At 42.0% G+C, this 11,908-nt stretch overlaps 1 pseudogene; it reads right to left on the reverse strand.

The window, feature by feature from the left end:
• Positions 1 to 6,003: 6,003 nt before the first annotated feature.
• Positions 6,004 to 7,049, reverse strand: LOC146834720 (nucleophosmin-like; annotated as a pseudogene).
• Between the last annotated feature and the right edge of the window lie 4,859 nt (positions 7,050 to 11,908).

An 11,908-nucleotide genomic window follows, 5' to 3' on the forward strand; every position in this document is an offset into this window, starting at 1 on the left:
AGCTCGCCAGTACCTTCAAAGTAGCTCTCTGAGGTGAAGTCAAGCCCAGTATCAATTTCAGAGTAGGTGTCTAGTAAAGAAGGCATCACTGATCATCTCAAGACCCTAAGAGTGCCAGCCAGCCAAACCAATCAGTGTAACTCATACTAACACTCAAACACGCACTGTGCCAGCTTGTAGGACCTGCTACATGACAGTCTGTATCCAATCTCAATATAATTAAGCCACAAGGAGATTGACCATGTTGCAGTCCCTCCTTTATCAGTCACAACATGTGTGTGAACAGTGCACCATCCAAAAAGTATGGCAGCAGTAGCCTGAGCTGTAATCAGTGCTGACCCACCAAAGTGCGGGACAGCAGGAGTCAGAGTGAAAATGTGTCAGTTAGATGCATGATCAGCTCAAGACCTGAGGAGATCAGGGTATGATCTACACCAGAGAAAATTAAGAGATTCATTAACATTTATGTGTGTGCCTATAATAAACACTATTGCTTTCTGAAACTATGCCTGGTGCCAAGAACCGCCAAATACATATGCTAGCCCAGGGGTCTCCAACGAGTAGCTCGGGAGCTACTGGTAGCTTGCCAATACCTTCAAAGTAGCTGTCTGAGGTGAAGTAAAGCCTAGTATCAATTTAAGAGTAGGTGTCTATTAAAGACGGCAGCACTGATCATCTCAAGACCCTAAGAGTGGCAGCCAGCCAAACTTATCACAGTAACTCATACTAACACTCAAACACACACTGTGCCAGCTTGTAGGACCTGCTACATGACAGTCTGTATCCAATCTCAATATAATTAAGCCACAAGGAGATTGACCATGTTGCAGTCCCTCCTTTATCAGTCACAACATGTGTGTGAACAGTGCACCATCAAAAAAGTATGGCCGCAGTAGCCTGAGCGGTAATCAGTGCTGACCCACCAAAGTGCGGGACAGCAGGAGTCAGAGTGAAAATGTGTCTGTTAGAAAGATGCATGATCAGCTCAAGACCTGAGGAGTTCAGGGTATGATCCTGACCAGAGAAAATTAAGAGATTCATCAACATGTATGTGTATGCTCATAATAAACACTGTTGCTTCCTGAAAATATGCCTGGTGCCAAGCACCGCCAAATATATATGCTAGCCCCATCATAAGAGTGTTATATTTGGCATAATTGTGTCCATTCCTGACATAATAGTGCCAATGGCATAATTATGGTCATCCTTGACTATTTTAGTATTTTTGGTCTAGTTGTGGTATGCTGGCAGCCATCATAGACCTACTCTGAGCATGACTGGCCTATATGTACCTATTCCTGACATATTAATGGTCAAGACTGATATGTGATCTTATCCCTGATCCTTCTGGTTTCCAGCCTTAGAACAACTGTGACCCTAGTGTAATGGTGGGCATTACTGGCATAATCCAGCTATCCGTGGTGCTATGGTAAGCATCCATTATGATATAATGGGGTAACCCACAATTGTCCACGGACCTGGGTAATGATTGGTATATGAAACAACGGTCCTAGACTTCAAGCTGCAATTTATTTATGAAAAACATTCATTAGTCAAAGGGCATCCAGAAGCACCAGCAATACGACATTGGATGGCACCAATAGTAACACAAGACACTTGAAAGAGCGAAGATATTGCCATTAACTCCCACCATGCAGCAGTAATTACAAACATCATGTATAAAATTCAGGTTGCTCCACGGCACCCAGCCAATTTGCCCCATACCCTCCGGTATTTCTTAGGACACCCCCGTGCCTCATACATGGGTTTTTCTTGTGCCGCGCACCAATCCACCCCCTTTCACCACCTCTCAGAACTTGGTGGTATGGGAAACTTCCAGGTGGCGGCTATATCCCGCTTGGCCACAACCATGGTTGTATTGTAAAGTAATTTCTCGTTCCTGGTCCCGTCTAGCCCATCTGTAATCCTGAAAAGGGAATGACGTGGATCGTGAGGAACCTCCCACCCCAGGACCTTGGTCAGTTCGCTTTCGATCTCACCCCAGAACTGAGCTAGTCGGGCCATGCCCACACCATGTGGAAGAAGTCGGACGGATCCTGACAGTGACTGTTTAATATTTAGTTACTTTTATAACAGATCATCATATTCAATGCTCCAAATAGAGAAAGAGGTTGCTCCAAGGGGAGTGTGAAAAAGGAAAGTGTTCGTGAAGTAGGACAGATATAAAGGAGGGGAATCCAAAAGGCAAATTCAACAACCAATCAATTACACATTCAGGTATCTTTAGTAAAACTGGTCATGGTTCATAGTGGCACCAGTTTTTCAGATAGGCCAGTCCCTTATGGATTTACAAATATTAATTTCATGGTTTTCTGATGATGCACAGAGAACATTCATCTGTGAAAAGGCAGGCTATGATGATATCTGGTACAGGCCCACTGGGGGAGAGTGTCGACATTTCAACCCTGGTGCAATGAGGGTAAGTTATATCCTCTGCAGCCGGGTCTTCCTCAGGGGCTGTATCCTGACTGTACCTTACCCTAGGTTGCCTCCCCTCCCCCCGTACTGAGGAAGACCCACCTGTAGAGGATATAAATTACCCTCATTGCACCAGGGTCGAAACGTCGACACTCTCCCCCAGTCGGCCTGTACCTGATATCATTCCAGCCCCGCCTTTTCATAGATGAATGTTCTCTCTGCATCATCAGAAAATCATGAAATGAATATTTGTAAATCCATAAGGGGCAGGCCTATCTGTAAAACTGGTACCACTATGAGCTGCTATCAGTTTTACTAAGGATACCAGAATGTGTAATTGATTGGTTATTGAATTTGCCTTTTGCATTCCTCTCCTTTATATCTGTCCTACCTCACAAGCACTCTCCTTTTTCACACTACCCTTGGAGCAACCTCTTTGTCTATTTGGAGCATTGAATATGGTGATCTGTTATAAAAGTAACTAAATAATAAACAGTCACTATTCGAGGGATATTTTGTACTTTTGTCTCTTTTGAAGATATACTTGTTTGAATTGTAAAGAAAATGGTGGTATGTTAATAATACAATGCTAATTCTATATGTACCGGATGCCCTTTGACTAATGAATGTTTTTCATAACGGAATTGTAGCTTTAAAGAGGTCTAGGACCATTGTTTCCTATACCAATGGTGAGCATCCATGGCATATGACTGTAATACCTGGGAATTCAAAGTAGTCTGTCCATATGAGGCATTTGTACATGGGAGTACATGATGATAATGACAAGCTGATGTTTTGAGACTGTGCATTTGTCGAAAACTGAAAACTGATATTTTAAAGGCAGTTTTAGTTTTCAAAAATGGGGTTTCTTCTGGAAAACTGAGTTTGTTTGCCCACAGTGGAAAGTAGTATTAGATAGAAAAATGTGCATTTTCCGAAACTGGTGAATGATAATTCAAGCTGAGCTGTGGAGACGTACCGCTGTGCTTATGTCCTTTGTGCCACTGTGCATGTCAAGATTGAATGTTACTTCATAAGTCAAGGGGAGGCATTCAATATTAAAGAACTTTTCCCAGCATTTCTGCTGGTAACCGCACTTGGTATACTTAGGTGGTAACCACTGAAAATCTTGCTTTGGGTGGTCATAGTGTAGTCACTATTTTACAGGTATAACATTTTCTAGTAGCTCGGGAAGACTTTCCTTGAGCAGAAGTAGCTCTCACTACAGAAAAAGTTGTAGACCCCTGCTCTAAATTCTGAAAGACCGGTAGAAATAATATACTCTTGTGATGTGAACATCAGTTTGTGTGAAGAGTAAAAGAAAAGCAGTTTGAGACATTGAGGAATCTTTTTTTATACCCTGTTCGAATTGCATGTATTTTCTACCCCAGACAAAACACTTCCTCTGGTTCATAGTCAAAATTAAATATTTATTTTATCTGTGCAACAAGGCGGTTCCTTCTATTTTAATGCCTACTTTCAGTCATCAACATCTGAGAGTGACTATGTTAACTTTTGAAAAATATATTGCACTGATTTGCACCTCTATTGAGCAGCTGTTATCACTTTTGGTCCATTAAAGATGGAAACAATATTGAAAATAAAATCATAGCTAGTGTTACAAAATTGGTGGCCCGTGGGGCAATGTGGCAAAATGATATTCGTGTGAAACATACAACAGTTTCCCGATTTTGATTTTCCATAGCCCCTAGTTATATTCAATGTTTCACTTTTCGTGCATAAAAGAGCAATGTTAATTGAATATGGATCCCAATGGGCTGTCTCTGCAGCTGAAAAAGATCAAGTGGCACATATTTCCTGGACATTTTTGAGTGTGCTATGAATGCAGACTTAATTCTACTATCACTTTTCCTGGCTCATCATTGGTGAATCACAAACTTGAAAAATTACTTCTAAGTAGACATTAATAAAAATGTATCAGCTATCTCCACTGAAATTTCACCGTGAAATTTACCACTATTCCTCTTGGCTGCTCTTCTCATCAGTTACCTTGCTTGCTGGAACAATTGTCTAAACAAACCCTAGCAGAGTGACTGGCAAAATACACAAAAACAAAAGCTGCATCATCTAATATATCTTTACATTAAAGTATTTTAAGAGAGTGTGACTCACGTTGTACAGTCCTGAATAGAGACGTTGTTCAGTCTCGAAAATAAAAAGATGGGTGCACAGTCATTTGGTTTCACTTGTCAGCACATTAGGGCCATATGTAGGTAGCATACAAGTTACCACTTCTTAAATACCGAACTTTACCGATTCGGTATTTAAGAAGTGGTAACTCGTATGTAGGTAATCATTCGGTAAATATTACAGAATCGGAGAAATTCGGTAATTACCGAATCGGTATTTACCGATTCGGTAATCAGGCATACCTTCCCATTGATTCCTACGGGCCTGGAGGCCCATAGGAATCAATGGGAAGGTATGCCTCATTACCGAATCGGTAAATACCGATTCGGTAATGGGGGGAGCACATTCAAGGGTGGCAGGGTGTCACATTGACACCCTGTTGCACCCCTGATTCCTGCATGTGTGCACATGTGGCGCACATACATGCCCTAAGGGCATGTATGTCTGCCACATGGCACTGTTAGTCCAGCAAAATATTGCTTTTTGCAATGAATTCGGTATTTAGCACCAACATATATTTGGTGCTAAATACCGAATTATTTTCCCTACACATCACTCATTTGAGTGTCACCCACATCTCATTTCAGGATTCGATATTTACCGAATCGGTAAAATTACCGATTCGGTAATTTTACCGATTTGGTAAATTACTGAATCCTGAAATGTTCCCCCTACATAGCACAAGCCTAAATACCGGTCGGTACCGGATATTTACCGAAAATCGGCCGTTACCGACCGGTATTAGGCTACCTATATATGGCCCTAAGTTTTTGTACTACCGTTGATTGGAAATGTCTTTAATGCATCACAAATTTGTCAGATAAGATTTTCAGTTGGATGTCTTGCAATTCTTTAGTAAGAATCCACAGACACTTACAGTGTGTTCATTTTGTGCACCATTGCGACCACCAACAAATGTAAACCTTAATACTTAGACTGTTGCCTTTGAGCTATGGTAGACCAGAGGGCCTCTGGTCTGGCAGTTGGTCTTTCTTCTTATTCTATGCCAGCCATTTTCTTAGTTGTATATTGTCACCTCAGTGCGCTATTATCTAACTCCTTTTGTTGCTTGTTCAGGTCATGTCTACTATAACCATGCATAAGCATAAAGTATCCACATTTTTATTAAAATATGGTTTTATTTCAACTTTCACACTCGTCACTTGACCAATCACCTAGCCACCAATTGTACCGAGCCATAGCATTTCAAAATGTGTAAAGGGATGCACCGGTTCTCAGGAGCTGGACCGGAATTTGCCATTCTTGGCACAGGTTACTGAACGTATATAATCAGATGGCAAGAACCTTCAGCATTTAAAAGAGACTGACAAAACAAACAAAAAAGCATAGCTAAAAACAAGCTATTTGTCTTCTTTCAGTGACTGTCTCCATTTCCACATCTCTTCAATAATTTTAGGGTCCCTTTTTTGCACTTGTAAGCTTTTTTGCCTTCATTCTTTCCATACCGAGAGGTGCGTTTGGAGTTTTTGGTGTCTGGGGTTTCTTTTCCTGAGAATTCTTCTCTGGTGTCTTTTGTTTGGAAGCTGGTGTGATTGGTTTTGAAACTTTACCACTCTGGCTCGATTGTTGGGCTTTGCAAACTGGGGAGGATTTTGTCACTGAAGACTCTTCCTCATCTTCGTCGTCCACTTCTTCATCATCATCCTCATCCTCTTCATCTTCATAATCATCATCTTCTTCTGTTTCAGATGATTAAAGTAGCAGCTTAGCTTTTTTCGGTGGAAGTTTTGATGGTAGTGCAGCAGCTGCTCCCTTCCCTGTACCCTTAGCATCATTTTCATCTTCGTCCTCAGACTCTTGATCTTCAGCTAAAGCCACAAGATGTTGGCCACTTATGTATATAGGACCCAAACCAGAATTTAATCTCAAAATGACTGTTGGCCTAATCGCAAAGCCAACCGGTGAAACCATAGGCTGAGGGAGACAGCCTGTACAACGAAACTATTACAACGTATGCCTTTGCATCGCATGTCGTTGCAACGCAAAAGGTGTGCAGCAGTGGGTAGAAGGTGTTGGATTTAACTCCAACACCTTCCCTACTGTTGCACAAACTAAAGTTGGAATAGAAAATTAATCTGTTTCAACTTCCAGCACCCCTCTGACAGACAGTTGAAGTAAAAATTTGCGTTGCAATGGCATGCGATGTAATAGTATGCATTGTAAAGTCACCTATTCTAGCCTGCACAGAAACTTGCAAATATGTCAATATGACCTTGATAGGCTTCCCTTTGTAGCTCATACCTTCAGCCTCAACTATGTTTAGTTCATCTTTGCCCCCCCCCACCTAAACTGACGGTTTGCAAAGATAACTGATGCTCATTTTCCTCATCATCTCCTTCAAAAAAGTATTCCTTCTTGTCCACTTTGAGTTAAAAAACAAAAAGAAAATTCTGTGGGCGGTCAAATGTCATGCTCTCTATGTCCATTCTGTCCTCCATCTTGTTTCGTTCCACGGTGGAAGTGATACTACTTAAATACGCAAACCACACGCCCAAACAGCATAAGAGTAGGGGATATTAAGGGCATTTGGGCCTTAACATGCAGGGCTTAAGTAAGTAGAGATCAGGGAAGTCTCTGACGTTCACTGGATTTAAAGGTAAACTCTGAGTTCTTTGTGGCTGTCCTGTTGTATGAGGTCTTCAGTGCTGCAGACAGTGACCTTGTGGTTTGGCTATTGGGTAGGGGTGGGTGCAATTTGCGTAGTCGCGCTACACAAGGCTCCACGAAGCGGTTAAAAATATCCGCAAGCACGCAGAGTTCCACAAACTCGTGGAATTACTTGTTCCGCCCGTTCGCGATGCTTTTTTCCTGTTCGCGAACGCTGTTTGCGTGCTTGGGGGAAAAATCTTGCAAACACGCATTTTGAAAGCGCGAACAGGCAAACAATTCCGCGAAGCCACTGATCACGGAATTTTTGGCAATTCCGCGTTCTCCACGGAACGCAAAATTACCCAAATTCCGCAAATTCCACTAGCGGAACGGAATTTACCGCCCAGGCCTACTATTGGGCCTATTTGATCTCTAATGTTTCAGTGTAAATGTACTATATATGTTGATATTGTAACTTTAAAATGAAATACCTTGAAAAAACAAGAGACAAGAGGCATTTGGCAAAACAGGAGAAGTTTGTTGAATTAAACATTACAGCAGTTAGCAAGCGCATGTTCTGAGGACTGTCTCAATTTGCTCTCAGTCTATGGCCTCCTTTTATACAATTCATAGTAATAAAAGTTTCTGTGATCAATGTATGGTGAGGAATGTAAGTTGCTGCCTTTGGAGTCAGAAATTAATTTTCTAATGGAAATATAGATGGGCCTGAACCTTGCGTGGACACAGTGTGGCCAGTGGGTAATGTGTCCAGATGTCCAGAATGGGGAGCGTGCCTTGTGTCCTGTGCTGTGTCCTGATTGGCTAAATGTTCCTAACTCATATGCCATCGGACTTTATGGTTTTTCAGTAGCGCGAAAACCCCCTCCAGCCATGTGTGCTTTGTTGGGGTCACTCTCCCTTGACCATTGTGGTTTAGCTGTGCCTAACTGTGGGATTGATCTATTGTTTCCTGTTTGTACATTTGTCTGCCAGATACGTGCCACCCAATCTGTGATCTATCAATGCGTGGCCTCGGGCCTAGGTCTTAGTGCTTGCCTGACTATGTATTTGCGAGTCAGGGTTGATGTGGAGTTAACAAAGGGTAAATTCATTAATAAAGATGCAATTTAGTTCCCATAAATGAATGTATGGTTTTTCATAGTAGCATCGACTTTCTCTAAATTAACAATATATGGCAATAAAGAAACATGGCACACCTTCATCTCCATCCAATGGGCACATTCTTATGAGGGCTTGTCCAGAACTACCCCTTATTTTGTCTCCACGAGCATGGCCTGTTGACAGCTATGTTGAGCTTGAATAGGTTAATGGACTTTGCTTAATCCATAGCATGCACCTTGCACTTATAGTGATGTGAAGGTGTGCATCTCATCTTCAGAGGGAGGTCATTAAATAATTGCATAGATTTGCCCCACTTTGATGGTGTAAGCTGTTTTGGTGCTGCATGTCTAAGCCTGCAGAAGTTCTTACTGAGGTCAAGCAGAATGGTTGCTCCTTATCTCAGTGGACTATCGGGGACCCTGCTACACACCAAAGTCCATGCTGAGGTCTAGCAGAAGGACTGAATTCGACCTCACTGATTCAAGTCAAGTCAAGTCAAGTCAAAACCACTTTATTCGATTATTTAAAATCATAAAAGTATGTGCAAAATACAGAAATGTTAGACATCTTGATTAAAATATTCAGATAAAAACTATTCCATTAACATTAAAAGGTTTAAAATCGGCCAAGTCCATTTTAAGCAATTAAAACAAGATCATTTATTGCCAGAAACTGAAACGGGGTCACTATCTTGGACATTTTTGAATCTGACCCTCCTCTCTCTAACAGATGCTGCTAAAAAACTGGCAACACAAAACATGATTAATGGACACTCTAAAAAAGTCAGAAACATTAAAGCTGGCCTACACTGGACAAAATTCATACTTTTTAACAGCGGTATAATAAACTTTTTCCTAGCCTGTTTAAAGAATGAACAAAAAAATAGAAAGTGAAAAGTGTCTTGGGGGGAATAATCATCGCACTTACATGGAGCAACGTCTACAGGTCTATGCCATCCCTCCACATCCCAAAGGACCATATGTATTTGATTAAATCGCAGTTTGGTCAATAACCATCTGTGGAAAGGGTTGGAAACAAATGTCAAGTATGGGGACAACCCTGAAGATGTTGTTAACAAGACATGCCCCCTGACAGAGGATTTACCCAGCTCAACTCTCTCCCGCTCGGCCTCCCTTAGTTTAATGAAGTTTAATTTCACCCACTCCAAATCTGCCTTACAAAGGGATTCCGGATTGAGGAAAATATCCGGTCTCCCTAGGTATGCAGCTGACGTCTCAATGTTCAACAACCACTGAATTTTGTTCCTCTTATCTAGTCTCATGCAGTCCTTCAAGATCTTATGGTTAAGGGATAGATTCGGGTTTAACCAAATTTTGATCCATAGCAGCAAAGGTGCTAAGTTGACTTTGTCTGCTATGTAACCCATCCCAAGTTCCAAATGGACTGAATAGGAAGCGGTTGAATGTGGGAGTCCAAGAAGAGAGCGCAAAAATTTGTTTTCCTCTGTCTGGATGGCATCGGGTTTAATATAACCCCAAATTGAGGCCCCATACCTTACAATAGAAATGGATTTTGCTTTATAAATTGTCAAAATTGCCTCAACCGGTTTACCACCTAGCCTTTTTGCAAAACCAAGAACTGCCGCAGAGGAATTTCTTACAGAATTAACCTTTAGTAAGAGCTGAGGGGACCAGGAGCATTTGTCATCAAAAACTACTCCCAAATAGGTGAATGCCTTCACTCTTGATATTTCTTCTCCCCCACAAAAAAAGGCTTAACACTTTTCTTGGCCGGACCCAGCAACATCACATGTGATTTCCCATAGTTGACTACCAGGTCCAGACTGGTCATAAAGTCACCAAACGAGTCGAGCAGTCTTTGCAGGGCCAGAGGGGTCCTGGCCAGAAGAACGGCATCGTCCGCGTACAGGAGGACCGGAATCGGGGAACCTCCCATACGCGGAATGTCCGGAGTTGCTGCCAACAAGTTTTGTTCCAAGGCATTTATATATAAGGTGAACAACATGGGGGCTAAAATACAACCCTGTCGTACCCCTCTACTGGATTTAAAACTAGATGTACAATGTCCATTGGAGGTCATCCTGATACAAGCATTCAGGTCTTTATGGAGCTCAGCAAGGAAATGCACAAGGGGTCCATAAAGTCCCAATTCCAGGAGCATTGTCCACAATTTAGTCCTATTGACTAAATCAAAAGCCGTGGACAAGTCCATGAAGCCAAGATAAATGGAACCCCTGGCCGCCTTGGTATATTTAGCTGTTATTAAAAGTAGGTTCAGGCATTGGTCCTCCGTGCTCCGCCCTGCTCTGAAGCCGTATTGGGCATCTGACAGAATATTATTGTCAGAGGCCCACCGCGTTATCCTGTCTAGGATGACCTTCCCCAGAATTTTAATAGAGGAATCCAGGAGGGATATGGGCCTGTAACATCTGGGGTCTGCCCTTTGGCCCTTTTTAAAAATCGGTATTATTACCGACCTGGACCATGATTTAGGGAAACCAACACAGACCGAGTGGTTAAATACATTTGTCAATATGTTGGCCCAGAACAGAGGATTAGCTTTATACATGTCAGTAGGGACTCCATCTGGGCCAGGGGCCTTTTTCCCTGCAGAGTCTTCGATTGCTTTTATAACCTCTCCTATGTGGAACCTGAGAGGTGCTGAGGAAGAGTCAGGGACTGGTCCCGCAAAAGTATCAAAATCAAGGTGACTACCATAAATGTTTTCAAAGTGTCTCAACCAGTCCTCCTCTGCGATGTTGGTTTCCAAAACATCATTTTTAGTATTAGAAAAAAAGGGTGTATTAATTATAGACCAACATTTTGCACTGTCTTTTAGAGTGGCTTTGTCCATAAGTTCAACCCAGGCATTGTGTTTGATTTCTACTTTCCTATCCTGAATACATTTTTTATATTCTTTTCTAAGCTGTGACACTAGGCTTTTGTTCCTTGGACAAGCCTGAAGAGCTTTTTTGAGATCTTTATGGGCTTTAGTGCATTTATGATTGAACCAGCCCATAACTGAACTATCAGTGGCCGACCTAGTTTTACAAGTTAGCTCTTTTGCCACAAAATGACAGATAGCTTCATACGAGGATATTACTTGTTTCCCCGTAGAGTAAAAATCTCCACAGATTTCCAAATCCGGCGCCACCTCTAAGGAAATGGTTTTAAAAAATTCCTCTGGAATTACCTTGCTCCAACGTAACCTCCTCCCCTGATTCTTTGCCTTCAAATTGGCCACCACCAGGTGAGGGGAGCAAGAGTTTAGAAACTGGAGGCCATCAATCAGTTCAAGTGTCACCGGATTATGGTCACTGAAGATTGACTGTATAGCAGTGTAGGACACAACAAAATTTAAAAGGCCGGAAGAAAGAAATATGCAATCGATAATTGTATCGCTGTCCCTACCTTTAAAAGTGGGAACCTGTAACCTTTGATCGGGGAAACCTGGTTCGTACAAGCCGATTTCAGATAAAAGTTTTTCCAGTGCTTCCCCCTTACTTGAATGCTCAAAATGTTGCGGGGATATAAAATCAGGCCCATCATTATCGGTTATCAGACAGTTATGACTACAAAGGTGCACGTTAAAATCACCTAACAAG

This window comes from Triturus cristatus, chromosome 4_2 (genome assembly GCF_964204655.1).
Source record: "Triturus cristatus chromosome 4_2, aTriCri1.1, whole genome shotgun sequence".
NCBI lineage: Eukaryota > Metazoa > Chordata > Amphibia > Caudata > Salamandridae > Triturus > Triturus cristatus.